This window comes from Hibiscus syriacus, unplaced genomic scaffold, assembly GCF_006381635.1.
Source record: "Hibiscus syriacus cultivar Baekdansim isolate YM2019G1 unplaced genomic scaffold, ASM638163v2 tig00110160_pilon, whole genome shotgun sequence".
NCBI lineage: Eukaryota > Viridiplantae > Streptophyta > Magnoliopsida > Malvales > Malvaceae > Hibiscus > Hibiscus syriacus.
Window position 1 is genome coordinate 1,510,364 of NW_024062608.1, and position 27,598 is coordinate 1,537,961.

Sequence of the window (27,598 nt, forward strand, 5' to 3'; positions counted from 1 at the left end):
ATCTAAAGTGTTTTGCTCGGAAAAGGTTGTTTGGTGGTCGTAAGCTTCTCATCGGAACACTTTAGGAGTGATGGCCATGGTCATCTTTATCTCAAAGAAAAAGAAAATATTGAGAAGGAGGCGGTAGAGGTGTCTGGAGGATTAGTTTAGGGTTTTGGTCTTTCAACTTGAATAAAATTTTGTTAAGAAACCTTCGTTTATGACTTGTGCCTGGGCTCCATAGACCCATCATGATTAAGTGTACCTCGTCCTTTTCAAAACTAAAAGCCCTTTGGTATTTTGCATCAAAAGCTTTTTTATAAAGCTTCTGACATCTTACAATTGCCACCTCTTTTAATCAAAATGGAATCTGCTACTTTCTTAGTTCGTATATCCATGTTAATTTTTTGGTACTCATCTTTTAATGGCTCATTACCCATCCATCATTTATTTAACAATTTTGACTTTGTTCGCTATATTTTTAATTATTATATTCTTATCACTAACCCCGTGTTAAGTTCATGTTTGAATCTGATCATGGAATCTATTATTCTTTTGTTTTAATCACTATGAATTTTAAATGCATTTCATATAATTATTTACTTGCCCTTTTAGATTTTTGTTTAATTTATTTTAGTCCTTAATATTGTTTAGGGGTTATTTTCACTTTCATGTATTTATTTTTTATTTTTTTAAACATTTTTATTGTTATTTTCTCATTTTTTTCATCTCTTAGATTTACTTAATATTTATTTTTTAATATAATATTTTTGACCTTTTAGGGGTAATTTCAATCGATCAAAGGTAATTGTTCGAATTGAATTTTTAAACTTTAATTTAAATTCTTAATTTTCGCAATTAAAGACAACCGACAAATTACTTGGTACCGAAAGGGCGGTTCAAGGGTGCTAATCCTTCCTTGACCGTAATCGACTTCCGAGCCTGACATATTTATGGTAAAATACAGATTAGGTAAGATGGTGTCCGACCTACCTAAATGTTTTAAAATGGTCGGTGACGACTCCAACCATTTAATCCAAGTCGAAGCCCAATTCCGACCCAACCGAAAGACGGTTCCGCCAATCGTAAACGTAAACTAAATTATTAGTAATAGTAATTTTCTTCATATTTGTATTGCTAATGATTGGGCCTATACTATATGCAGTAGTATTTTCCAAACCTTGCTAATTTTTTGGTTTAGTGCCTATTTTTGATAGTTTAGTTTGGATTAAATGTGAAATTTGGGATATTGTAATAAAATAAAATGGATATGGTAAAAGTAGCAGGTGATGGAAACATGGGGAAGAATCAGAAATGTCTCAGGAAATTGGAACCACTATGGATATGTCGTAATTCATGTACTTGGTCATGTGATAATTGTGGGCGACTGAGTGATGGATCAGGTATATGGGTTTACATTTTTCCTAATTAACTTCGCTGCTCAAACTTATCTATATGTTCAATTGTATCGTCATTTCAAGATCACCAAATGTACAATTACATATTCATATATCTCATTCGATACAATGCCAGCACTATGTATACCAAGAGTCAAAACAATGGATATGAGAATACAAATCTCTTGCCCCTATCCATGCCTCCTTGTCTAACTTTTTGACACCTGTTTTCCTTACTAAATTATTTTAAGTCTTGTTTGTTTTAGCATTAATGATTTTACGTTTTACCATCTTTTGTTCATACTAAAGTGTAACTTATATTTTAAAATTTCTTTTAAATTTTAATTGTATAAAAAATAAAAGGCAATAACAATAATAAAAAAATCAAATCAAGTGATTATACTATTTTATAACTTATAAATATTTTAAATATACTATCTTTTATTTAAGTTATTTTTAAATTAATATTACTCATAATACTTTGTACGAAATCTTTTCAAATTTTAACTGTATAAAGATTATAAATTTGTTAATAAAAAAGAAAATATTAAATATAAACATGTTATTTTTATAATTTATATGTCTACACAAGATAAAATAAAATAAAACCTTTTTATTATTACAATAACGAATATTAAAAATATAAAATTTATTTTAAGTACGTACAGGAGACTAATATAAATAAAATACTTTTAAGTGAGAAGGGTTTAGGATCATAGTTTAGGGTTTTAGGATTTAGGGTTTTCTTGTGTAGACATATAAATTATAAAAAATAATATCTTTATATTTAATTTTTTATTAAAAAAATTTAATATTTCTGTAATTGAAATTTGAAAAAATTTCGTACAAAGTATTATAAGTGACATTTAATAAAAATAACGTAAATAAACGATATTATATTTAAAATATATTTATAAATTATAAAATAGTATGATCACTTGATTTGATTTTTTGATTTATTGTTACTGTCTTTTATTTCTTGTACAATTAGAATTTTAAAATATAAATTATACTCTAATATAAACAAAAGAAGGAAAAACGTAAAAATCACAAATGTTAAAACAAACAAGGCTTGATAATTTAATAAGGAAAATGGGTGTAAAAAAAGTTAGACAAAGAGGCAAGAATAAGGGTAAGGAGATGGGTAGAGATTTTATTCGATTTATAATACATGTTTATCTTTTTTCACAAAACTCGTTTAAATCTAAATTTTTAAAAATAATACTATAAATTAAGTCTAATAAAAAAATTATTAGGTTTGAATCTTTTGACCATTCTTAATTTTGACCTAAACTTCTGTTATATCTTATTAACTGATATTGTGTATCAATTTCGACACTAATAATTTAGTATTGATGCTAAACATCAGAGTATCGATACGTCTAACTTTGTTTTGTCAAGGAATGTTGTAAATGCTAACTAAATATTGGTTTGGAAAATCTCATATACCCTTAAAGGTTTACAATGATTGTAAATTGGTCCTTGTTTGAGTTCTATAAGCTTATTTACTTATTTTTTTTTCAATTGAGTTGCAACTGTTTTAGGTATCAACTTGTGATATCCTCTATCCGTCTGATCATCCAGGTCGGGTAAGGGGTTATTTTGGGTTGTTTATAGGGGTATGGAAGTTGATTTTGGCGGTGCTTTTAATCGAAGATGTGGAGGGGGAACCATGCAAACCACGATTAAAGGGTTCTGAACCGCAAGTCTCTTGTGAGTTCTGTCTTTTAAATCCTTTTCTGATATGTAAAAAAACTCAGTTGATACAAAAAACTTGGCTCATCTCTATATTATTTTACACAGGAGCCAGGAACACGGCATTTTAGGAATAAATCTTTTTCGTGTTATGCTATTCAGAAACAAACGTAAATATATGCAAGCCTTTAATTTCCTTCACATGGTGTTGGGAAGTCATCTTTAATGGGCCTATTCTTTTTCATAGTAGTTGATGGATTGGTAAGCAAGAGAAATACATGTTGTTTTTCCCAATGACTTGGACTACAATTTGTTGGTTACCTTTGGGATTAAAGTTCAGCTTCCACTTGTTTTACAGGAGATGTGCTGCACTTCATTTTGGTAATTTTTGGCGTGTAACAAGGGATATGATTTGCCCCTTTTGAGCTTTAATTCTTGCAAAGGGATTGGAAACAGTCTTTACTCTGCTACAGCTTAACCCCATTTTTGTAACCCGAGATAAAATTATCCGGTTTAGAATGGATCTTCCCATGGGTTATCAGCATCATACTGGAAATAGGGAGTAGGAAGAAAGTTTCCAATGTGAAGATCGTATTTTTCATGAAATGGAATGTGTAAATTCCTATAACATTATGAAACCTATAACATGCAGACGGAAAACAATATGAAACGTCGAACTTACAAAGTTTAATGGAACACATCTACTCTAATATATAAGTAAATACCTGATATTTAAAACTCCATAAGTGATATTTAATTAAAATAAGTATGCTAATCACTTATGGAGTTTTAAATATCAGGTATTTACTTATATGATCTTTAGCATTATCATCTGAACTTATCATTTTACTCGATGTCGAAAATGTATCTTATTTAAATCGTCATACTTTCAAATTTATATTAGTATAATTATTCTTAATAGTATTCATCAAATCATTATGCAATAGACATTATTTATTTTCTACTACAATATATATCATAATATCGTCATAAATCATATATATGGCAGTTGCCTTAGCTAAGCTATCATGCTTAAGTAGCATATGTATACATATCGTGCATATAAATATAATATTTTTAAATTTAAATTTTTAATAATTTATAACTTTATCATTTTATATATTTTGTTATATTAATATTTTTATTTAAAATTTTAAATTCTTAATATTTTTTATTTTATTAATTTTTAATATTTTTATATTTTGATATTTTTAAAATTTTAATAAATTCTTGAATTCTTCATTTTTACTTAAAGATTAAATTAGCCTTTAAACTTTCTATAAAAATCAATTAAACCCTCAACATAATAGAACGTCACATTAACATAGTTAACTATCACATCAACATTATAATGATCAACACTGATTTCCAACTAGTAAGAGATATTTTACTCCAAAATAAAACACAAAAGATCAAAGTACTTCAAGAGATATAATAAAGATCAAAATGATTATTTATCAATTGTTAAGAATGAATTTTGATATTATATGTAATTTAAACAATAACACAAATAAAATTAACCTAAAATCTGAATTAGAGTAGTCTCAGATATTTTATGGGCCCTAAGCGAGATTAAAAATAGGACCATACATAATGAAAGTATATTCTATTATTTTAAATAATTAATTTAATATTGTAATAATAAATCATAAAAAATGATTAAATTAAGGTTCTTAATTATAAAAAGTGACATTAAAAAAATTAGGGCTTTAATTATAAATGTAAAAAGTGAGATTAAAAAATTAGAGGCATCACTTATAAAGGTAGAAAGTAAGATTAAAAAGATTAGGGGCCATGTAATACCCCAAATATCGAATTAGTGACTAAAATGTAAGAATTTAAAATTTAGTAGTTAAATTGGAATAAATTAAAAAGTTTAAGGACTGATTTTGAAAATTTTATTTAGTACTTATTGCTAAAGCTTGAAGAATGAAGGGGTATTGTGGTCTTTTAGCGTGGAATGAATTTAATATTCATTTTTGAAGATATTTTATGTATGCGGGTTAGAGAGAGACAATAGAATGATCTGAAAGCTTGGCTCACTTCTTTTCTTCTTCTCTTCTCGTGACTCCATTGATAAGGTGAGTTATCTTTCAAGTTGGTTATTTTCTTAATTTTTGGGTTGGTTTTAAATCCTTGAGTGGTATGGAAGCTTAAGGAAAGCTTTAAGGTGAATAAAAACTAAGAGTTGGTGATTTAAGGATGAATTAGTAAACTGAGTTTTTAAATGAAAGGATGAATTTTGGTTAGTAATTGAATTCTAAAAACATATTAGACTTTTCAAAAGTCTAATTAGGGGATTTAAAGTGTTAGAAAGGATTATGAACATGTTTGGTATGATTTTTAGTTTCAAGAGTTCTATGGAGAAATTAGGGTGTTAAAGGGGCTTTAATAGATATAAGTTAGTGGTAATAAGTGTAAGTGAGTTTAAAGGCATGAATGGAGTTTAAAGTAGGAGATTTAAGTGAAGTTGGGTAAATATTCGAAGTGAAATAAATGAATTATGGGTAAGGGTATCAGTACTAGAATAACAGTATCGATACTATAAGGTTAAAATGTAAAGGAATAATATGAATACGATGAACAATATCGATACTGATTGAAATAGTATCGATACTGATATGAAGGTATCGATAATGTAATGGAAAAGGTAATTCTAGAATGCTAAAAGGGTATCGGTACTAAAGTGGGTATCAATACCATAGAAGAGAAGTATTGGTACTGTGGTTTGAGTATAGATACTATTTAGTCGGAAATGTTAACTAAGTGTTTCATTTCGCTTAAATAAAAGTTAATGGGTTAGATATTAATTGAGTTCTGGTATTCATATTCGTGTTATGTGTATATTTGATTGAAAGAAAATGCGGAATGAAGGGACGTACCAAGACAAAGTGAAAGAGAGAAGGAGTTTTTTTAAGGCTTAAGTGAGACAAAGGTGAGTGCTAATTACTTATCCTAAATACTATTTGAGGACGACTTACGAGGAGCCAACATACATTATGGTTAAACTAAATGATTTGAGTTATTATGGTTTTAGTTAAATCATATTTTATAAAGTAATGTTTAAATTGTATTGTTGTAAGTATAAATATATAAAGTATGTGAACATGTTTTATATAACAAATGATAATTTGGAGTAAGGACATATGAAATACTATGTTTATACGATATATGTGAATAAATGATAAGTTATTAATGGTTAGCTGAAATGCAATGAGTAGATGATATCTAGATTTAAATCTAATACTATATGAAATACTATGTAAACGTTTCTATGAGAAAAGGGTTATACGAATATGTGCTAAGTGAATATGTTCTATGGAACATAAATGATAAATTAGAAATGTTAAGAACTACTATGAGTAAATCTTGTATGTGAATAAAAGATACTTGAATAATAAATGTGAAAATGTGCTAAGTGAGAATGTTCTGAGTGTAAGTACCCTATGGGAATGTGTTTTACGTGGATAACACAAACTTTTAATAATGAAATGAAGAATAATTATATGGTTAAAGCCCAAAGTATATGTATTAGAATTAGAGGTATAGTTGGCATGTCAAGAGTCGAGGGTTCTATGTGGTCATTCGGGACAAAATTATGTGGTCCTTTAGGAAAAAATTATGTGGTCCTTTAGGACAAACCTATATGGTCCTTCGCAACAAACCTATGTAGTCATTCGGAACAAATATGTGGCACATCAGTGCAAATTATGTGAGCAGTGGTGACTGCATTAGTGCACAACCTCAATGTACTCGCAAATCGAGTTCTCAGCAATATATGTTGGGCTAATTAAATAAATGGATATAAATTAAACAAATTGATATGAAATGAAAAGTGTATAAATCTATATATATTTATATGAAATGTAAAGTGATTATAAGTTGAACAGTGAATAAAAGTTTATTCTTTTTATATAAAACATAAATTGATTTTCATATTAAGTATTTTCCTCTGAAACATTTAAAAAATGTTTTACGGTTAATATTGCTCATAATGTCTCACTAAGTCCTAGACTTAGCGTGTGATTGGTTTCTCAAGTAGGTTCGGAGACATCAGTAGAGTACGTAAGGACAGGACAACATAGCTCTGGAGAATATCATATCAGAGTAAACTAAATAGTATATGATTTGATTGTTGGCATGTACTAAAACGTGTAAGTCATAGATGATCTGATATGGTTGTAACTATGTTTTGTGAAGGTTTGTTTTCATTGTAAAGTTTTAGTCGAATTGTAAATGAGTTAAAGTGTTTGAAAAGTCAATGTGACACCTCAGATTCATATCTGATATTGACTGTAAAAAATGTTTGGTTTGTATATGCCAACGAAATAACAAGTATCTCTGATCTGATAGTGTAATAAGTATGTTGTCCTTGCTAGTATAATTAAATGATTATAGTTTAATAGATATAAGACTAAGAGGTTTTCTGAAGTGAAATGAGAAATAAAGATGATAAGAGAAGTAGTAACTCGGTAAAATGAATAGAAGATGCCTCATTGAGTATTTTTCGGATGCTGGACACAATTCTGAAGTGTTTTCAATCATCTACTTCTCGTATTATTAGAATAAATGTTTTTATAGAGTTAAAAAGATTTACGAGTACCCGAGTTTAAGGATTGAGCTTAGGAAGGTCTTATTTCTATGGATTTTTTATTAAATGACGAGAAAATTCCGTTGAAGGGTCTCTATTGTTTTGAAATGGAAAAGTTGGAGGGATTAATCTCACTTTTATGAGGTCAAGTATGTGTATAATGGATGAAATGTGATAAAAGGGTAAACATGTTCCCATATGGGATTTTTGAAAGTAGTTATTATAAAGATAATGATATAGGGTTGTTAAGACCAAGGATTTACAGGACTAAGTGTGCCATCTGGAAAACATTTGTTCTATTGTGAAAAGAAAGATGAATTATAAATTATTGATGGATTATCGTCCATTAAGTAAAGTAGCAAATAAGAACAAGTATCTTATTATGAGAATTTATAATAATCTTGGTTGCAGATTAGATATATTTTTGTTGTTAATCTGAATAGATTGATTGAGATAAAATAAAGATATGAAGTAGAATCTTGTTTAATGATTTAAACTTCCGAAAGAAGTTAATGTTGAAATGGTAGAAAGTATAATGTATGTACAAGTTCTGATTGTGTGGAAGTTGAAAAAATTATTTTGAATTCTAAATCTGTTGGAGTTATTTGATTATTCAAAAGATTCATGGAGAAACTCTCTAAGACCCCCCCACTAAGCAATTTATTAGTAACAAGGCAATGATTATTTGGATTGGTAAGAAACAAGGAAATGCAAAGTATATCTTATCAATTGGAAATCGATAGTTAGGAAAAGTAAGTCGGACAAATAAGTGCAGTGTAGTAAAGGATATTTGAAAATGATTCTCAAGTAGTACATAAAATAAAGTAAGCGAGTTTTATTGGAGGTAAGAAAAGCTTATTTCGAAAAACAAATAAGGAGCTAGGAATGATTAATTGATAATAACTTAGATAAATATAAATTTTGTGAACTGGATTAGAAGATCCATTAAAAATTGTGCAAATTGAAGTAGAAGAAGTATTTTAAATGGTTAGATGCGTATTTGAAATTTAGTGCTAATGTATCTAGTGGAGAAATTCTAAGTATAAGAAATGATAAAAAAAATAAGGTTCTGTGTAAGTAGTGTTGACTATCAAAGTTATAAAGGCACAATAAAATAAGTAATCAGTCATGAGTATAAGTGGTAAGATGATGCTTCTCATACTGATATGAGAAGAGTAATGGAGCATGAAGAAAAAGAGATGACTTATGTTGCAAGGAGGTTTAGATTTATAAAGGAATTAAGAGATAAGGAATTTAAGTGATTGTGTTTAAAGGATCAAGTATGACAAGGAGTATAATGTGGTGTAGATTATAAGTTTGGTATGGAAGTAAGCAATTTTAGATTTTCAGTGAAAATGAGAAAGAGTTGTTATGAACTTTGTATCATGTTTTCTTTGGAGACTAAATTGGGATGTTTATGAAGAGATTGATCAAGTTAGTATCTTTTATTTTAGCAAAGTGAATATTCTATGGAAAAGTACGTGTAGATATATTAAAAGATTGTTTGATTTCATGAAGTATATGTCTCAATCATATCTGATAGATTTAAAAGATCAGAAAAAATTTCATGCTAAGTTAACAAAGTGTGATGTGGATTTGTCTAAGGTTATGTTTCTTGGCCGAGTAGACGTAGTCAAAGAGATAAGGATATATATATATATATATATATATATTAAGGATGCTTGAGATATAGTTGAATGATTATATTTCCTATGATCAAGTTGTTAAAGATATGCGTGTTATTTTTTGACTATTTAATACCAAGTAAATTTTGATATGATAAACAACATATTGACATAAACTTCAAGGTCAATATAAGTAGAATTTGGAAAAGATTATGTGTATCGTAATTTGGATGAGGGTTGTGCAAGAGCAAAAGTTTTGGTTTATGTCACAAAGTAATTAGAGAATGATGGAAGAATCAACTGAATCATGATCTTGAGTTGGCAATGATTGGGGTTATTGTGTTTATAAAACACCATTATATATAGGGTGAATGAAGTTATATCTATATGGGTTTTTAAAAGTTAAAAATTATTTGTTGAATTGAAGGAGTGAAAAGACATGAAATGGATTATATTCTTTGAAAAATGGGGAAGTGGTTATTAATTACAAAACTGAAAGACATTTTATTTTGAAATTTTAGAATCCATGGTTATTTTTAAAGAAAGATTGTTTGTTGTTTGTATAATAATTTTTAAAGCCTTTATTAATGATCGAATAAAAAGATCTTAAGAGAAAATATGAAAATTTTTGTTGTTGTCAAATATGAAATAAGTGGGAAAATGAGACCTAAAGGCTTATTGTCTGATGAACGATTATACTACCATGGAAAGAGCTTAGAAGTAGATATGAAAAGAGTTATCATCAGTTTGTCTTTAAATGATTGCCATGTTGATAAGTTTAATAAAGGTATTAAGATAGCTTCACATGAAGTTTTTCGTAAAAGAAAATGTCGGGCACCATTAAATTAGTTCAAGACTTAGTGCGGTCTGATTTGAGCAAAGAAGTTGAATGGAAGTGAAGATTATTTAAGATAATCTTAAGATAGATGATGATCAATAAAAGTTCTACATGGATTTGAAGAGAAAGGAAATTGAATTTCAAGAAAATGATAAAGTGTTTCTTAAAGTCTCGCCTTGAAAGAAGATTCTCTGTTTTGGGACGCAAAGTATAGCTCAGTCCTAGATTTATTAGACCTTATGAGATCTTAAAAAGAGTTGGAACAATAGCCTATTAGTGAGCATTGCCACAAAAATGGAAAATATTCACAATGTCTTTCATGTTTCGATATTCAATAAATATTGATTATATCCTTCTCATATCATAGCACTGAAAGAAATGGAAGTTCAATCTGACCTGACCCATAAAGAAGAACTAGAACAGATTTTAGTATATGAATTTAAATAATTAGGAAATTAGATGATTTCATTAGTAAGAGTACATTGGGTATCACAAAGCGGAAGAGGTGGCATGAAAGCGTGTAGTGGACATATAGAAAAGTTCCTCATCTCTCTATACTGAAAATTTGAGGACAAATTTCATAAGGGGGAGAATTGTAATGCACCAAATATCGGTCAGTGACAAAATGTAAGAATTTAAAATTTAGTTATTAAATTATAATAAATTAAAAAGTTCAAGGACTGATTTTGGAAATTTTATTTAGGACTTGTTGCTAAAGCTTGAAGAATGAAATGGCATTATGGTATTTTAGCATGGAATGAATTTAATATTAATTTTTAAAGATATTTTTAAGTATGTGGGTTGGAGAGAGACAAAAGAAAAATCTGGAAGCTTGGCTTACTTATCGTCTTCTTCTTCTCTTCCCGTCACTCCATTGATAAGGTGAGTTATCTTTAAGTTGGTTATTTTCTTAATTTTTGGTTGGTTTTAAATCCTTGAGTGGTATGGAAGCTTAAGGAAAGCTTTAAGGTGAATAAAACTAGAGTTGGTGATTTAAGAATGAATTAGTAAAATGGGTTTTTAAGTGAAATGATGAATTTTGGTTAGTAATTGAATTCTAAAAGCATATTTGACTTGTCAAAAGGTCTAATTAGGGATTTAAAGTGTTAGAAAGGATTGAGAACATGTTTGAAAAATTAGTATGATTTTTCGTTTCAAGAGTTCTATGAAGAAATTAGAGTGTTAAAGGGGTTTTAATGGATATAATTAGTGGTAATAAGTGTAAATGAGTTTAATGCATGAATGGAGTTTAAAGTAGGAGATTTAAGTGAAGTTGGGTAAATGTTCGAAGTGAAATAAATGAATTCTGGGTAAGGGTATCGATACTTGAAGAACAATACTGATACTATAAGCTTAAAATATAAGGGAAGAGTATGAATACGATGAACAATATCAATACTAATTGAAGTAGTATCGATACTGATGTGGAGGTATCTGTACCAAGAGGAAGTATCAATACTGTAATGGAAAAGTAATTCCAGAATGCGAAAAGGGTATCAGTACTGAAGAAGTATCGGTACTGTGTTTGAGTATCGATACTATTTAGTCGGAAATGTTAAATAGTGTTTCATTGCACTTAAATAAAAGTTATGGGTTAGATATTAATTGAGTTCTGATATTCATATGGGTCATGTTATGTGTAGATTTGATTGAAAGCAAATGCAGAACGAAGGGACGTACCAAGATAAAGTGAAAGAGAGAATGAGTTTTTTAAGGCTTAAGTGAGGCAAAGGTGAGTGCTAATTACTTATCCTAAATACTATTTGAAGACGACTTGCGAGGATCCAACCTCTAGTGTGGTTAAACTAAATGATTTGAATTATTATGGTTTTAGTTAATCATATTTAATAAGTAATATTAAAATTGTTTACTGTAAGTATAAATATATGAAGTATGTGAACATCTTTACATAAGAAATGATAATTTGGAGTAAGGACAAATGAAATGCTATGTTTATACGATCTATGTGAATAAGTGATAAGTTATTAAAGGTTATTTGAAATGCAATGAGTAGATGATATCTAGATTTAAATATAATACTATGTGAAATTCTATGTAAATGTTTCTATGAGAAAAGGGTTTATGCGAATATGTCTAAGTGAATATGTTCTATGGAACATAAATGATAAATTAGAAATGTTAAGAACTACTATGAGTAAATCTTGTAGTGAATAAAGATACTTGAATAATAAATGAGAAAATGTGCTAAGTGAGAATGTTCTAAGTGTAAGTACCTATGGGAATGTGTTTTACGTGGATAAGACAAACTTTGAATAATGAAATGAAAAATAATTATATGGTTAAAGCCCAAGGTTATGTATGAGAATTAAAGGTATAGTTGGCATGCCAAGAGTCGAGGGTTCTATGTGGTCCTTCGGGACAAAATTATGTGGTCATTCAGGACAACCTATGTGGTCATTCGGGACAAACCTATGTGGTCCTTCGGGACAAATCTATGTGGTCCTTCGAAATAAATATGTGGCACTTCGGTGCAAAATATGTGAGCAGTGGTGACTGCATTAGTGCACAACCTCAACGTACTCACATACATAGAGTTCTCAGTAATATATGTTGGGCTAATTAAATAAATGGATATAAATTAAACAATTGATATTGAATGAAAAGTGTATAAGTATATGTACTTATATGGAATGTAAAATGATTATAAGTTGAACAGTGAATAAAAGCATATTCTATTTTATATGAAACATAAATTGATTTTCATATTAAGTATTTTTCAGTGTGTGATTGTCTTCACACGTAGGTTCAAAGACATCATAGAGTAGCAAGGCATGACAATTTAGCTCTGGAGAATATCAGATCAAAGTAAACTAAATAGTATGTGATTTGATTGTTGACATGTATTAAAAAGTGTAAGTCATAGATGCTCTGATATGGTTGTAACTATGTTTTGTAAAGCTTTGTTTTCATTGTAAAGTTTTAGTCGAATTGTAAACAAGTTAAAGTGTTTAAAAAGTCAATGTGACATATCAGATTCGTATCCGGGTCGGGGGTGTTACAGACCATAATTATAGAGGTAGAAAGTGAGATTAAAAAATTAGTAAACTAAAAAAAAATTAAGGATTTCATTACGAATACATATCATTAGCATCTAAAACAAAACTAATTTCGAAGTGGGGGATATCATCACCTCCACACTAGTCCTTTTCCAAGTAAACAAGTTGAAGCATATTTCCATTGGAAACTGTTTCTGATCCACTAATTCTTGTTTATGATGGCTATTCCAGTTGAAGCAATATCAATAAATAAATCAAATTATAACTATACCTTTTTTAGTATTGTATTTTAAAAATATTTTAAAAAAATCGTTTGGAATTATAAACAATATTAAATCAGGATTATTTATTAAGAATAAACAAAAAAAATTAAAAATCTTTATCACTAATTATGCGCTAATTATTTCAACTTTTACCCTTCCCGAATTTGATTTAGTAATTGAAATACGCTAAATTATGTAGAAGTCGTTGATTAAATTCAAATATTTGAGGACTTCTAAAATACACACTGAATTACTTTTCTATAGGTGAGTGATTGAGTTGCACTAAGTAATTAAAATGAATGATAAATGAATTCAGTGTAAACTTGAAGTGAACAATTTCAACCCCTAATTATTATCCCTTATACTGGGTGCATCCTATCACCTCAAGATTAAGATTTCAAATTATTCAGTAGCTTGTTTGTTTTCCATTGTTTAAATTCAATAATGGCACTAGAACATAATCACAATAAACCTTTCAATTTAAATTTCTAATCTGATATTGATAGCATTAATTAAGATAATATTGGTGGAACCGATGGCCCATGACATACGACTTAAAAGAGTGACATATTCCAGAATTTACTCCTCTATCAGAACTTGCTTAGTCATGCTATATCATGTTTGCAATTAAGAAAAAAAAGTTATGGAAGATTTAAAATATATTTTTTATGGTCGAATTCTCCAACTGAATTATATTTAAGATGGCCTCTTATAATTCAATAAGGTCCAACCCTAAAATCATGAAATATACGCATACAAACAAACTATAAATAAATATTAATATAAAAATTAATCTATTTTTTAAAAACCATTTTCTACGTATTATTTTCTGTTAAATAAATGCATCCTATAAAAATACCACAAAATTTCGTCCAGCAAACCCAATACATAAATACTATGCATGTAATGTGGTGAAATGAAGAGATGGCAAAGCGGAAGTGTGGAAGAATAGAAGTTAGCAATAGACGAGCTATATTTTACGTGACATTTCCACCCTTTATTCCTTATTATCATACGCACGCGCTTCCCCACTCTCTTAACTTTACCGGAAAATATAGCCACTACTTTGCCTATACCTACTGCTTCACGTCTTGATCATACAAACATGGCAATGAAATCCATCATTCATCCTACCGTCACACGAGGGACACTTACTTTATTCACCACTTCTTCTCATTTGGATTATTTTCATGAAATCATTACATGTCATGTTTTAACCTTTTCTTTTCTTTTTGAAAGCTTTCTATGATTATTTTTATCCTAATAGAGCTGAATTTAAAATTTTAATAAATTGTATTTCGAAAATATAGATAAAGTCGTGAGGGGATAATCTAGAATACAAGAAACGGGCGAACAATTCAATTTTGGAAGGACCCCTGATTAAATGAAATCATACCACTTGAGAACTACATCACAAGCGTTTAGAGACCAGCACATTGATTCAAAACCATCGCAGACATGGTTGATGAAGAAGATGAATGGAAGTGGAATGAAATCGAACCATGAAGAATTGCTTAGTCCAGACGTGCAACGGAACGTCCCTGAACACCATCACACCTTCACTTTTCTCTTCCCTCAAAACCTTCCAACATCCAACATGCTCGATTACTACATTACTCCCATACTCTTTTTCTAAAAAGATCCTTATTGGGAACCCGTCAATCATTCTTCCATCCCTACGTTCCACTGCACCTTTGCTTCCACAAAATAAAGCAAAAGTGGTATGCCTGAACCTTCTTTTTTGGTTTTGATAAGTGGTGAACAAGCCCGACACCTCTCTCTCTATACATTAGAAATGCTTCTTTCAGTGAAGTATGATGCACCCTCTTGCTGACGTTATCAACAAACACAGAGAACCCCAACCTCCGAATCCGATGATTCTGGCTCCTTGCCTCCACAGCCTGCTTTCTCCGACCCTGACCCTGACTGCTCTTTTCTTGAGGGTTAATATACCTTCGTTACAAGTATTGTTAAAAATACTTTAAAATAAAGAATAACCTGGTTAATATAAGTTAAAATAGCTTAAATCGCAAGGTTTGCCTGAAAAAAAAAGTAGTTGGTAAAGAATTATATAATATTGCTTTGTTTTTCCCCCCACTAAAATCATTGTTTATAGGACCTTGATAATGATAATCAAGTACCTTCTTCAGGAGACTTTTTTTACTTAATAAATTAACATTTGATTTTGCTTTATCAGATTAACTAATAAACCATAAAGCAACGAATCCTAAATTATTTATTATTAAATTAACCACTTGTCAGGCTAAATTAGTCTACCAAACCGTGGATAGAAACAATTAGTTAATTTGCTTAATTAATAATTGTGGAGGAAGCACATGGGGAGGTGTACATAACTTTCTTTAAATAATTTAATTTGCTAAATTACCACTAATCTTCTATAAAGAAGATGCCTAATCCGTAGCTTAGATCCTTGTTCTACAAATTGATAAATATTCTCCAAAGCATGCACATTTCTTAGGTTTTCTCCCTTAAACTTATTTCACCTTTATGGGTAGATCTTGGTTATATTATGATAACTCGAAACTATTTTTCCTACTATTTTTATCTCTATCTCTTTCTTACCTCAAATATGATGACAATATATATTATGATTCAAATAAGAATTCATTATTAGATTGATATGATGCTAATTTTTTTAATGTTTAATTAATAATTATTTTTTTAGTGTATTTAGTTCTCAACGTTTAATCTTAGATTAAAAAGATACTTAATATTTAATTAGATAATCACACCATCTCTATTCTTTTTACCCCATTTTTATTCTTTTATTTTGGTCATCGTCAATATGCAAATATTAACAATTCTAAGGGAACTTTCCTCCATGTAAGCAAAGATAAACCTTATGAATACATGTTATTTACACAATTTAACAAAAAAGAATGTCTGTTCTATCATATTTTGGATATAGTTACTCTTTAAAATTTTAAACATTTATACATTTTGAATGTTTTATATTTTTTTATTAAAAATCTAGTTTTAGCATAAGTAAAATTTTATAAATTATTTTATCAAAGTTTAATTTATCTATTTAATATAAATTTTTTATACACCTTACTTTATCCCTAATGAGATATAATCAGAAAAATTGTCGGAGAAAATGCATGGAGATATATGCAAATGGGTTCCCTAATAGGGACAATCGAGGTTCTACCAAAGCCGAGAGAGCTATAAAAGAACATAGCCCATGGCTACTAGCCAGAGTCATGATTATTTGTCACCAGTTTGAATATCAATACAGTGATTGCTCTGATCATTATTGGAATCTCAAACTCAAGCTCATTTAAATCCATCAGTTTATTATGAAAACTATGGCATATCAAAAAAAAATATCAACGTTATCAAATCCCGTATTGTCACTTTAAAATGCAGTCCCGAATGTTTATGAACGTAATGCTCGACTGTATATGGAAGCAAGTCTTGATGCCAGTAGTTTTGAGCTTAGAGTAGGAGAAAATCAGGCCATGGGATTCCCTTGTTCAACCTTGGACCCTACTAGGTTCATGTATAGGACAATGACATGTTTGAATTAATTCAATGTCCCAATTGTTCTACACTGACACAACATTTGGTGACTTTTTGTAGCTTATGGTTTAAGACTTGGTGAACATATGCCGGCCATTTGGTCCATCCTGCCCCCCTCCTAAAGCCTTACAAATGTAATCTCTAACCTTGGTTGCTAAATCTTGGTCCATGCAATTTGGTGTCCCACAAATCTGAAGTCGAATTGAATGCCCTACTCTAATGAGCTAAAAGGACGTATTTGTTTTGCTTCATAAATGAAGTCCAAAAACTCACTTGTAAATGCCAATCATCCTCGTCTATTTTATTTTAAAAAAACTATTTCTATTACAAATTTCATTTCAATTTGTTTAAAAAAATTAACAATATCATTCTCTTCTGCTTTTTGGGAATGATAACTTTAAAAAAAATTAAAATAGTATAGAATTATTTTAAAAATTATAAAACTATTACAGAATTATTTTAAAATATGAAAAATGTAAAAAATCACAATTTTTCATCCGACCCCTTTATATTATTATTATCGATATATTTTTTTATATTATTATTATATTATTAATAAACTCCAATATTTAAAACCATTTGAATAAAAAAGGTCCAGCTCATTTACAAGTTTATGTACAAATCAAGCCTAAAATCCAAATATATATTCTATTATTTTCTTATTACAAAAAAAGAAAAAAAAACAAAGTCAAACAAGAAATGGGATAGAAATGTCTTAATATTTGGGACAAAAATTCTAATATCTGGGGCATTGAATGCCTCGATTGCTACTCCATGCCCCACAATTCCAGCATCCGTCGTTTGACCTCTGGTTCATCAATTGATCATCATTCATCACTTTCTTTGCTTCTAATCATCATCTCTGTATATACTACCGTAAATAACGAGTAAAGGGGATTTAGAAGAAAAGAAGGAGGCCCTTAATCACTCTCTTAAAACCCACGACCTCAATATCAATAACCATCATCGAAACCTTACCTCGGGATCAATCACGCAACCATCATCCTAAAAAAACCCCACTATCAAGCTTCTCCTTCACTCACCCTTGATGTCTATTACCCTTTGTCTACCATACCACCAAACCAGACAACAAACAACTAACAATAACACCAAACAAAACATAAACCAACAGCCCAAAAACCAAAGAACAATAGAAGAGAAAGAACGTTTACCCTCCTTCATTTGACGTTTGTAATGATCGATGGAGACTTGTAATGCGGTATCTTTGAAATAAAAAGGAAGCAAAATCATTAGGAAAAAAATAAAAAAGAAAAGAAAATAAAGAATGTAGAGACTTACCTTTGGGTCTTCGACAATTGCAAATTGGTGATCAGACGATATATTTGAATAGTGGAAGATGAAAGAATGACGAGGAAGCCAACATATCATTGTTTTGGGTTCCATCGACAACGGAAGATGGAGATCGGAAGGAAGAAAGTCGAAGGGTTTTCGATTTTTTCATGAAGAGTGAAGTAGATTTTGACGAAATCAATCCCTGATCTGTGATCCCAACATTGAGATGGAGTTCACTGTGAAAATTGAGGTCAAGTAGTGATTGTTGATGGCAGATTAACGGCGGTGGACGACAGACTAATGGTAGAGTGATTGTCAATTTATGGGTTCATCAAGAACACCAAAATACCATGAATATCCATAGAGGATTTCATTTGAATAAAAAAATTAAAAGAATAAAATGAAAGGTTGTTTTTTTTTTGCTTTTTTACGTACTTAAACCCAATGAAAACTCGAGTGTAATGTCGATTCTCCTAGCCATTAGAGAACTCGAGATTATCTTTAAGAATTTAAGAATTTCTTATTAATCTAAAAACATTAATTGTATACACAAGTTGAGACAAAATATTTGTTGTCAAGCAAGCACCATTTTACGAGCATTGTGAGGGTGATAATCCTTCCTCACACATAAATGTGCTCCAAAACTTATTTTGGTTTTCAAACACCTAAACATTTTTTGTGATCCAATCACACCTAGACAGATTAGTGGAGACTCCATAATTTTTCAAAAAGTTTGTAAAGTTTTGTTTAATAAAAAATGGTGTTGACAACTTCACAACTCCGCTGGAGAAGTTTTAAAAGGAACAACTTTTACTTGATCATGAATATTTTTGTTTTTGATAATTTTTTAATTGTGTTTGTTTGTAAATTATTATTGTTATTGTTATGTACATTTAATTAATGTTATTTTAATTTCTTTCTTACATATGCACGTGCATAACATGAGTTTTTTGCCCAAGCCTTGTATTAATTAAGTGAGAGATAGTTGCTATTCCTTTGTGGGTAACCCTCCGTATAGGCTAGTAACTACTTTTCAGGCACATAGTACATATACCTTCGTAAATAATCCTTCGTATTGAGTAAAGGGAACACATCCCTTGAATTGAATTTAATCTTTATAGTCTGTAGTGGCAGTAGAAAAACCCCTTTAATGACGCACATTGAGTGTCATAAATTTATGACGCGCATTTATGACACATTTATGACGCGCATTGAGCGTCATTGAAGCCCCCGTCATAAATGAAGATGACACATTTGTGCGTCATAAATTTATAACACGCATGTATGACTTACATTGCGTGTCATTGAAGCCCTCGTCATAAATGAAGATGACACATTGTGTGTCAGAGAGTATGCACTCAGTTGTTTTCCCATAATTATCAGTATAAATAAAAGAAATTAAGCACATTTAGTTAAACAAAATCAACATAACATAAGAAACATGATAATTGTGGGAATTCACAATGTAAAGGGATATCAACCAACTGGTAGTTGCAATCAAAGAAACATATGACTTCAAATTAGATCGTCATTGTTCTTAGACTCTATAACATAGATCATGGTCCAATATTTTACATAAGAAGATGACTAATAGAATATAACATGGTACCATTAGCTTAAAGGATTTTGTTACTACATCAATTCTCATGTTTCTAGGAGTGAAGAAACTATAATCTTTCTTATCGTCTCTCATCCCATAACTCATAGACATAGTCTCAAAGAAAACATGTTCTGGTGGATAAACAAGCAATTTTATGCAACAAAGAAACAAAAGGAATAGTTAATGTAATGCAGCAGCAAATACCAGAAATTAAAAAAATATAGCTTTCTAGTTTTATTTATCAAAAATACATTAAATACCATCTTAAGGGGAAAGTTGACGCAATAATTAAGATATTGATAAGATAACCAATGATTTCAAATATCTGCAAGGAAAAAGTGAAGCACCATTAACAATTATGGCTAAAAAACACAAATTCGCGAAGCAACCTTAAAAAAATATAAGCACATACAATATAGAAACACAAATATAAACCACAGTAGCTGTAACTGACTAGGTACATTTTATTATAAAATTGAGATGCCATCAGAAACACAATGGAAACATTGTTATTGTGATCATATAATTTTAGGGTATTAAAATATGATATCAACAAATAGTATACCAGTAGTAGTTCAGCATATGAATAAACTTGAGGGGTTAGCATGGAATTGAAGCGAATGAAAATATTATCACATTCCACAGACTAATCAATAATCACTTATTTATAAGGCATCAAAGCTGTACAAGACTGGGATGAAGATTAATGCTTACGAACATGTGTTGATGCGTGCCACTTTGGCACATTCAGAAAGCCAACCATATCTTTGTAACCAGTGAGGAGTAGTACCAACTTCTTGTCTTCATCTGAAGGAAGAATCAAAATATTAACAAGTCGGTACAAACTTGGAACTAATAAGTGCAAATGATGAGCACGAGGTAGACTGACAATAAACCTTGAATTCTTTGACTGAAAGCAACGTCTGCCATGTGATGTCATCTTTTACAGAAGGATGGTGAAAGAAGGGAAGGAGGAAAGGTTATTATGGCTACCGAATTCGAAGACTGTACCATGCTTTGAGAGATCTAATAGTAGTAAGCATATCACACTCTTGCAATAGTTCATATATAACCCTTTAAAAATGGCATGACATCAAAGTGAGTTCAAAAACTACGACTTCTACAACTTCAATGGTCCAAAAACATCTTATATTAAGCACTCGTAAGGAAAAGAAACATGAATTTATAATAGCTCAATAAATCTAAAAAATCTTCCACTAACCATGTTGGAATACGCACACTGAGGAGCACAAAATGATTGGATAGCGATACGACCAACATAAGAAATGTTGCCATCATTTCTACAAGCCGAAAAAGAGGAATGACCGACACGTATACCAAATGGAAAGAAGGAAAAGAAAGGTAATGGCAAGTCAAAGAAACTAAAATTAAGATTTTGGAGCTTCATACAAGATTCTTCATGTAGCTATAAGGGAGATGACATAACAAGTAATAATAAAATCAAATAATTCTACGGGAACTGAAAGATACTAGCAAATATGCCAGCGTCAAATAATTCCAACATCATTAATATATGAACAAGAAGGAAAACAATGATACTGTGGGAACTGAGATAAAATGTTGCACATCGATCCTGAAGAGTGGAAAGGTCAGAAAAATCTTGGATGCTAACACAATCTATGCGCTGGCCATTGATTAAGTGCCTCTCTAGGGCTTGCGCAAGTCAAATTCATTAGAGTACTCACGTTTTCCATATGCACCATGTTCACATAAAGAGAGACCACTTGTACTTTGGAAAAGAAATAACATGAACACTGATTAAGAACAGGGCATTTTTCAGATAAGTAACTGAAGAATGATAGCATGAACTTTGGTTAAGAACAGGGCACTTTCAAATAAACAACAAAAAGTGACGTATCTTGAGCATTGGTTAAGAATAGTGCACTTTCAAACAACAACTGAAAAGTGAGGAGTGTAATGAGGGTAAACTACCTCTTTGGCCATCAAAAGTGAGCTGATTTTCACTAAATACTTCTTATACTGCCAAGCAATTCTCAGAGCTTTCTCCTTTAATTTTTTTGAATACAATATTCACAATCTGAGCATTTAAACCAAGATAATTCAAACAAACTTGAGAAACCAAAGAAAATAAGTGTCAAAGATAAAGGGACCTGATTTGGATCAGGTTCCCGGATTTGTCATCTTTGGATACAGCAGGACTGGGCAAAGTACCCAAAAATCCCCTTGGATCTCTGGATGTACTAGCATAGAGAAGAGGTTGACCATGAACAAGTCCCTGAGCCATGAAATTCCTCAACAAAAGCATGTGATGTGGTGTTTCTGCATCTTCCATCACCATAACCAGGCTTCCCAAAGGGAACCCACCACCTAGTCTCTGCATAACAAAAAAAACTATCGAATAAGAGAACATCACTCAAGTCAGTGATAAGAAATGTTAGGAAATTATGTGTATGCATTACTGTCAAGGTCGTGTATCCCAGAAGATAGAAAGATCATGCCATTAGGCCCACACATAAGTCTAGGGCCTAGAAATGGGGATGCAGTAGAAAGGTTTCGAGAGAAGCTACTCCTCCAAATCTTGGTCATAGCCATAGCAGTAGCAACATTCAAAAACAAAACGCACAATGTTGCCGCTGCCTGTAACAAATTCACAATCGATGAATCAATCTAATGTCAGGACTTCAATCAATATAAGAAAGGGAGAAGACAAACCTTTTTAGACTGAACGACCTTCTCTTCAATCTGTTTCTCATTTTCAGTTCCTCTTTTTCTTCATCATCTACATTTCCATCATCTCATCTTCATCTTCATCTTCATCTTCACCATCGTCTTCAGTTCCACCTTCAGTCTTAGCCTTATCTAGCAAATGAGAACCTTCAGGTTCGTCAGGGTAAATCAAAGGATCGTGGACCAACAAAGCGAAGAGGCCATTATCGAGCTCGATTACCATGTAGAGTCGGTGGTCGTGAATAGAGAACGAGGAATACCTGTGGAAACCCTTGAATTTGACTCCCTCGTATGTTGTGCTGAATGGCCAAACTAGTGGACTGATTCAAAGAGAAAAAAAGGGGAAAAAATGAGGGGAAGCATACGGCGTGAACTGGTTATCGAAGGGAGAAGGAAGGATGAAAATAATGGTGGAAAAATGAAAATACGACTTTTAGATGACACACAATTAAAATTGTACTCCGTGTTATTTCAAATTTTTGGATTATGACTATTAAATATGACACACATTATTGTAAGTCATAAATTGTTCAGATTTTAAAAAACATGACATTTTTTATGACACACGTTTTGTGTAAGTCATAAATTAGCGTGTGTCATCGTTCGTGTGTCATTAAAGGTATATTTTCTTGTAGTGGGTCAGGATTGAAGGTCTAACAGTCTAAGAAGGCACCAACAAGGACAATTCGAGTACCTTTTCTCTAGGACTGAACCCAACATATAATGAACCTAGTTAGAGATGAACTAACCTTAGTGGTCCCGTAATGAGAGCATGCAAGAAAAAGCTTTTATTTTGGACTTTTTGCACTCTTTAATTTCATAAATTATATTATTAATAAAGGAGAAACGACACTAACATTTGTTTTGTTTAAATATGTTTCATTTCGAATAAAGCATACGAACTAGAAAGTGTATAGATAGGATTTATGTTTTGCGAATAATAACTGAGAACTAGAAAAAACATGTAGTTAAGAATTACCTTTTCTAATAAAGCATGGTTGGTAGACATCATGTGAGGGTAGTTTTATTTGTTAATGATAGTTCTTACTATTTCGATTATTTTATTAGTACTAACCATTTTCTATTTTTTCGGCATTTTTCATCATCATGACATAAAAGGTGTTGATTTGTAAAAGTTACTAAAAGTAAGAAGGATTTCATATCGATACAAGGGTTCCATAACCAGGTGGTCAAATCCAAAAGGTTAACGATATACAAGAAATTAACCGATGAAAGAATAGCTCAAAGCTAATTGAAGACTCTCGTTAAAGGCACAACGTTTGAGATGGTATCAAAAAATCATATTATAGTTGGATCATAAGACCCTAAAAATCTTTTCCTTAAAAAATCTCATAGAAGTGAAGGCTAAATATTCGACATTTATAGTAGGAATTTGAAAGAAAGATAGCATCATCAATAAGAGGTGATTTAATATTCTAATTTGTCCAATAAAAACAGTGAAGATATCATCAAGTCATGGAAGAACCTAGCTCATTGACATTAAAAATTAAGCTAATGAAATTTAGCTATCTAGTATAAGGAGAATTTGTGTCCCGATGAAGGTTTTTCTAATGGTGGTCACTTTGTAGTTGACACCTCTTGCATTTGTATTTGCATCTTTGCATTTGTGTTTGCATCATATTTTTAAACATTTTCACATGCATTAATCATAAAAACATGGAAATAATTCCTTAAAGGTTTCATGATTATGATCCTTATCATGCATATTCACATCCTTTTTACGCAAGGATAATGTTAATGCTATCTGTGATGATCACTTATAGCGCTTAAGATATACAATTGAGAATTATGGGGCATCAAAATGACATGTCTAAATTTTGATCAAATCAGGTGTATGTGCATTCAAAAAGTGATGGAATTATCTAGAAGAGCTTGTTGCTCACTTACCATGAAACTTGTTGTACTCGCATGAAAAATCATTTCATCTTGTTTGAACGTGTTTTTCACCCTTTTGTTCAGTTGCTTTCATATTTTAAAAGGATTAATATTTGCACTCAATGAATAAAATGTTACCTTCTTAGGGTATGAATAATGAAACATTTTTAAAACTTGAAGGATCTTTGTAAATCTGGTAATGAAAATTCCTTTTAAAGATCAAAATTATACCTTTGACATGTGACGATATTATCCCTTTCATATCCCTTCCGAAGCCAAAATATAATCCATTAATGTTTCACTCTAAATTATTCATGTTCAAACTAGAAAAACCCAATCTTAATATTACCTCTCTCTAAGACACTATTCATACCTTTACCTTTTTAGGTGCAGCTACTCTTGATAGGACATTACGTCTTGCTAAAGATATGATTTTAAAGTCAAAAGTTTGTAGTTTTAGACAAAAAATCATTTTTTTCACCACAATAAAACCTCAAAGATGTTGAATACAAGATGTTCACTTGTGTGGAATCTTTATGCTTGGAAAACAATTTGGGGCATCCTGAATCCAACTTTTGAGGATTTTTTTGAAAGAAAACTTTGAGGACAAGTTTGAATAAGTGAGACATACTAGAAGAAAAGAAAAAGAAAAAGAAAAAAAGAAAGAAAAGATGATTGGAATAATATATCATGCATAATTATCTTATTTTTATATGAATAAAAAGTTAATCTTAAATATATCCCTTAAGATGCCTCTTTTGGAAGACTTCTGTATATGAAATGATGAACGACATTCTTTCACCATCTTTTCACAAAATAAGAAAATATTTTCATTGTTGTTCCCATTTGTGTATAAATATTTTTATTCAACCCTAACCAAGGATTACCCTCCACACTAGGGGGCAGGGTGAAAGAAAATATACTTGCATGAGTGAGGATCATCAACTCTAATTTATTACAAGTACAAGTCATTGTAAAATAAAATGGAAAATAATAAGGTACTAGAAGGTTGACCAAGTAAATGTGCTCAAAGATCTAGATCCATTTGAGAACAACAACAATTATTCCAAATACAAGAAATAACTTTCGTTCAAATAGAAATTGAATTCTTCAAACTAGAGTGAAGTTTCAAATTCATTATTGAAGAGGAAAAAAGAACAGGTAAGGGCCTCTTAAAATGAAATGACTCATCGAGACTCAAACCACAAGGTTGATCAAACACAATTTGTTCAAAGGACAAGATCTAACGAAAAAGTCATGAGTACCAAAGGCATAAAAAAAGAGTAAAATATAAGATGAAAACCATTGAAAGGGCAGTCTAGAGGGATCTAGAAAAAGAGAGAATAAAAACAAGTGGAAGCATATTCAAATTGAGCAAAGCAAAAATGAAGACATAAAAACAAATAAGTCCTTGGTTCGATCACCCTTAAAACTTGTAGGGCATATTTCCTTTTTCCCATAACTGTTAGCCCCAACCTACTTTACATACCTGAAAAGTCATTTCTAATCATATGGATTTATAAGTGGAAGAAATTATCTTCAAATTTTATTCCACCCCTCATAGTTAATCTTTTCATTTGCAAAAAAAAAAAATCTTTAATGCATGTTAGGAAATGAGAGAAAAAAATAATAAAAAGAGGGTCCAAGATGAAAATCCGCAAAAGATGTCTTGAAACTAAAGAATGATTTGAGTTGAAACCTGAAAAGTCGAAGAATATAAAAATTATACAATTATTGTGTAGAGATAATCTTTTAAATCTCTTAATAACACCACACATACCAAATATGCTCCCAAGAGCTTAGAACCAGTGAATATTTCCAAAGATGAACATTACAACTACTTCATCAAATCAATAAACATTAGAGAAGCAAAAAAGCTATATCTTAACAACAAAAAACCCAACCCAAAAGACCTTACTTTCCCAAATCAGCCTATACCCAAAATAAACATTAGTTTTAACATTTGTCAAAATATATAACTTTTGAATGATTAAAGTGTAATCGATTTGTTTGATAATCAAAGAACTCATGTTTTATGATTTGTTAAAATTGTGAGACTGAGGTGAGTGACACTATTTGTTATTTCAAAATTTATTCATCAAATATTTCACATTTGAAAAATAAAAGAGGATGAAAAACATTTCAAACAATAGTCTCTCTTGGGAATGAGAAATTGTCTTGGAAATTAATAAAGGTACTTTATAATCAAAAGTTAAGAATCGATGCTAGGGTAAAAAAAGAAAAAACTTGGGGGGGAATTATTGGAGCAAGAAGAACAAGTTGTCACGAGTCAAGAATTGCAAGGTATACTCTAATGTGAAAAAGAATGATGACAACTAAGTCAAGACAAGAATGAAGACTTCTTATGCATATTTTCATCGCCATTAATAAAAAAATATGCATCAATCATTAACATATATGTCTCATGAATTTGTATCTTTGCATCAGACAATCATCTAATGTAAAAATAAAAAGCTTTGATTTCTTTCTCATGACGATGCCTTTAAAATCTCTCTATTTTTTAAGATAAATTTTTCCTCTCAGAATAAATGCAAAAGTTCATTTCAATTAAAGGATTAAAGATATGAGATAGATCGCATCTTGACTTCTATAAAGATATTCAAGGTAGTTGCATTTACATATGCATAATTTTACTATAGATTTCAATTAGTGTGGCAAACTTCAAAGACAAAGGAGTCCAATAAATAAATGAGATAGCCTCGAAGATGAGCATACTACCTAGTTAGAAGGATTGAGAAATTAATTTTAGAAGATTTCTCGCTCAATTTGAAATTCTTAAATAAAATGCCAATCATTTCTCCCCCTCAAGATCTTGAAACGAAATATGGTCTCATTCGAGAAAGTTCCTCTTGAAACAAAATCATCTCTCTCGAGACAGTTTTCCTTGAATCATAAACCTTTGAAACTATTTCCTTTAAAAATTTGTCTCGCTCAAGACAATTTCTTGAAATGCAAACTTTGAGATATTTCGTTCGAAACAAAAATTTTATCTCACTTGAGATTATTCCTCTCAAAACGAATTTTTTTTCTTTCCCTAGACAATCGTTCGCTTGAAAAACAAACCTTTCATGCATCAATTGAAAGTAGAGTCTTGAAGAAACAATTATGGTAGAGAAATTAAGCTTATAGGT

The 27,598-nt window shown here is 30.5% G+C and overlaps 1 pseudogene; it reads right to left on the bottom strand.

Annotated features, from left to right (window-relative positions):
• Window positions 1-14,846: 14,846 nt before the first annotated feature.
• On the bottom strand, window positions 14,847-22,415 carry LOC120216501 (annotated as a pseudogene).
• Between the last annotated feature and the right edge of the window lie 5,183 nt (window positions 22,416-27,598).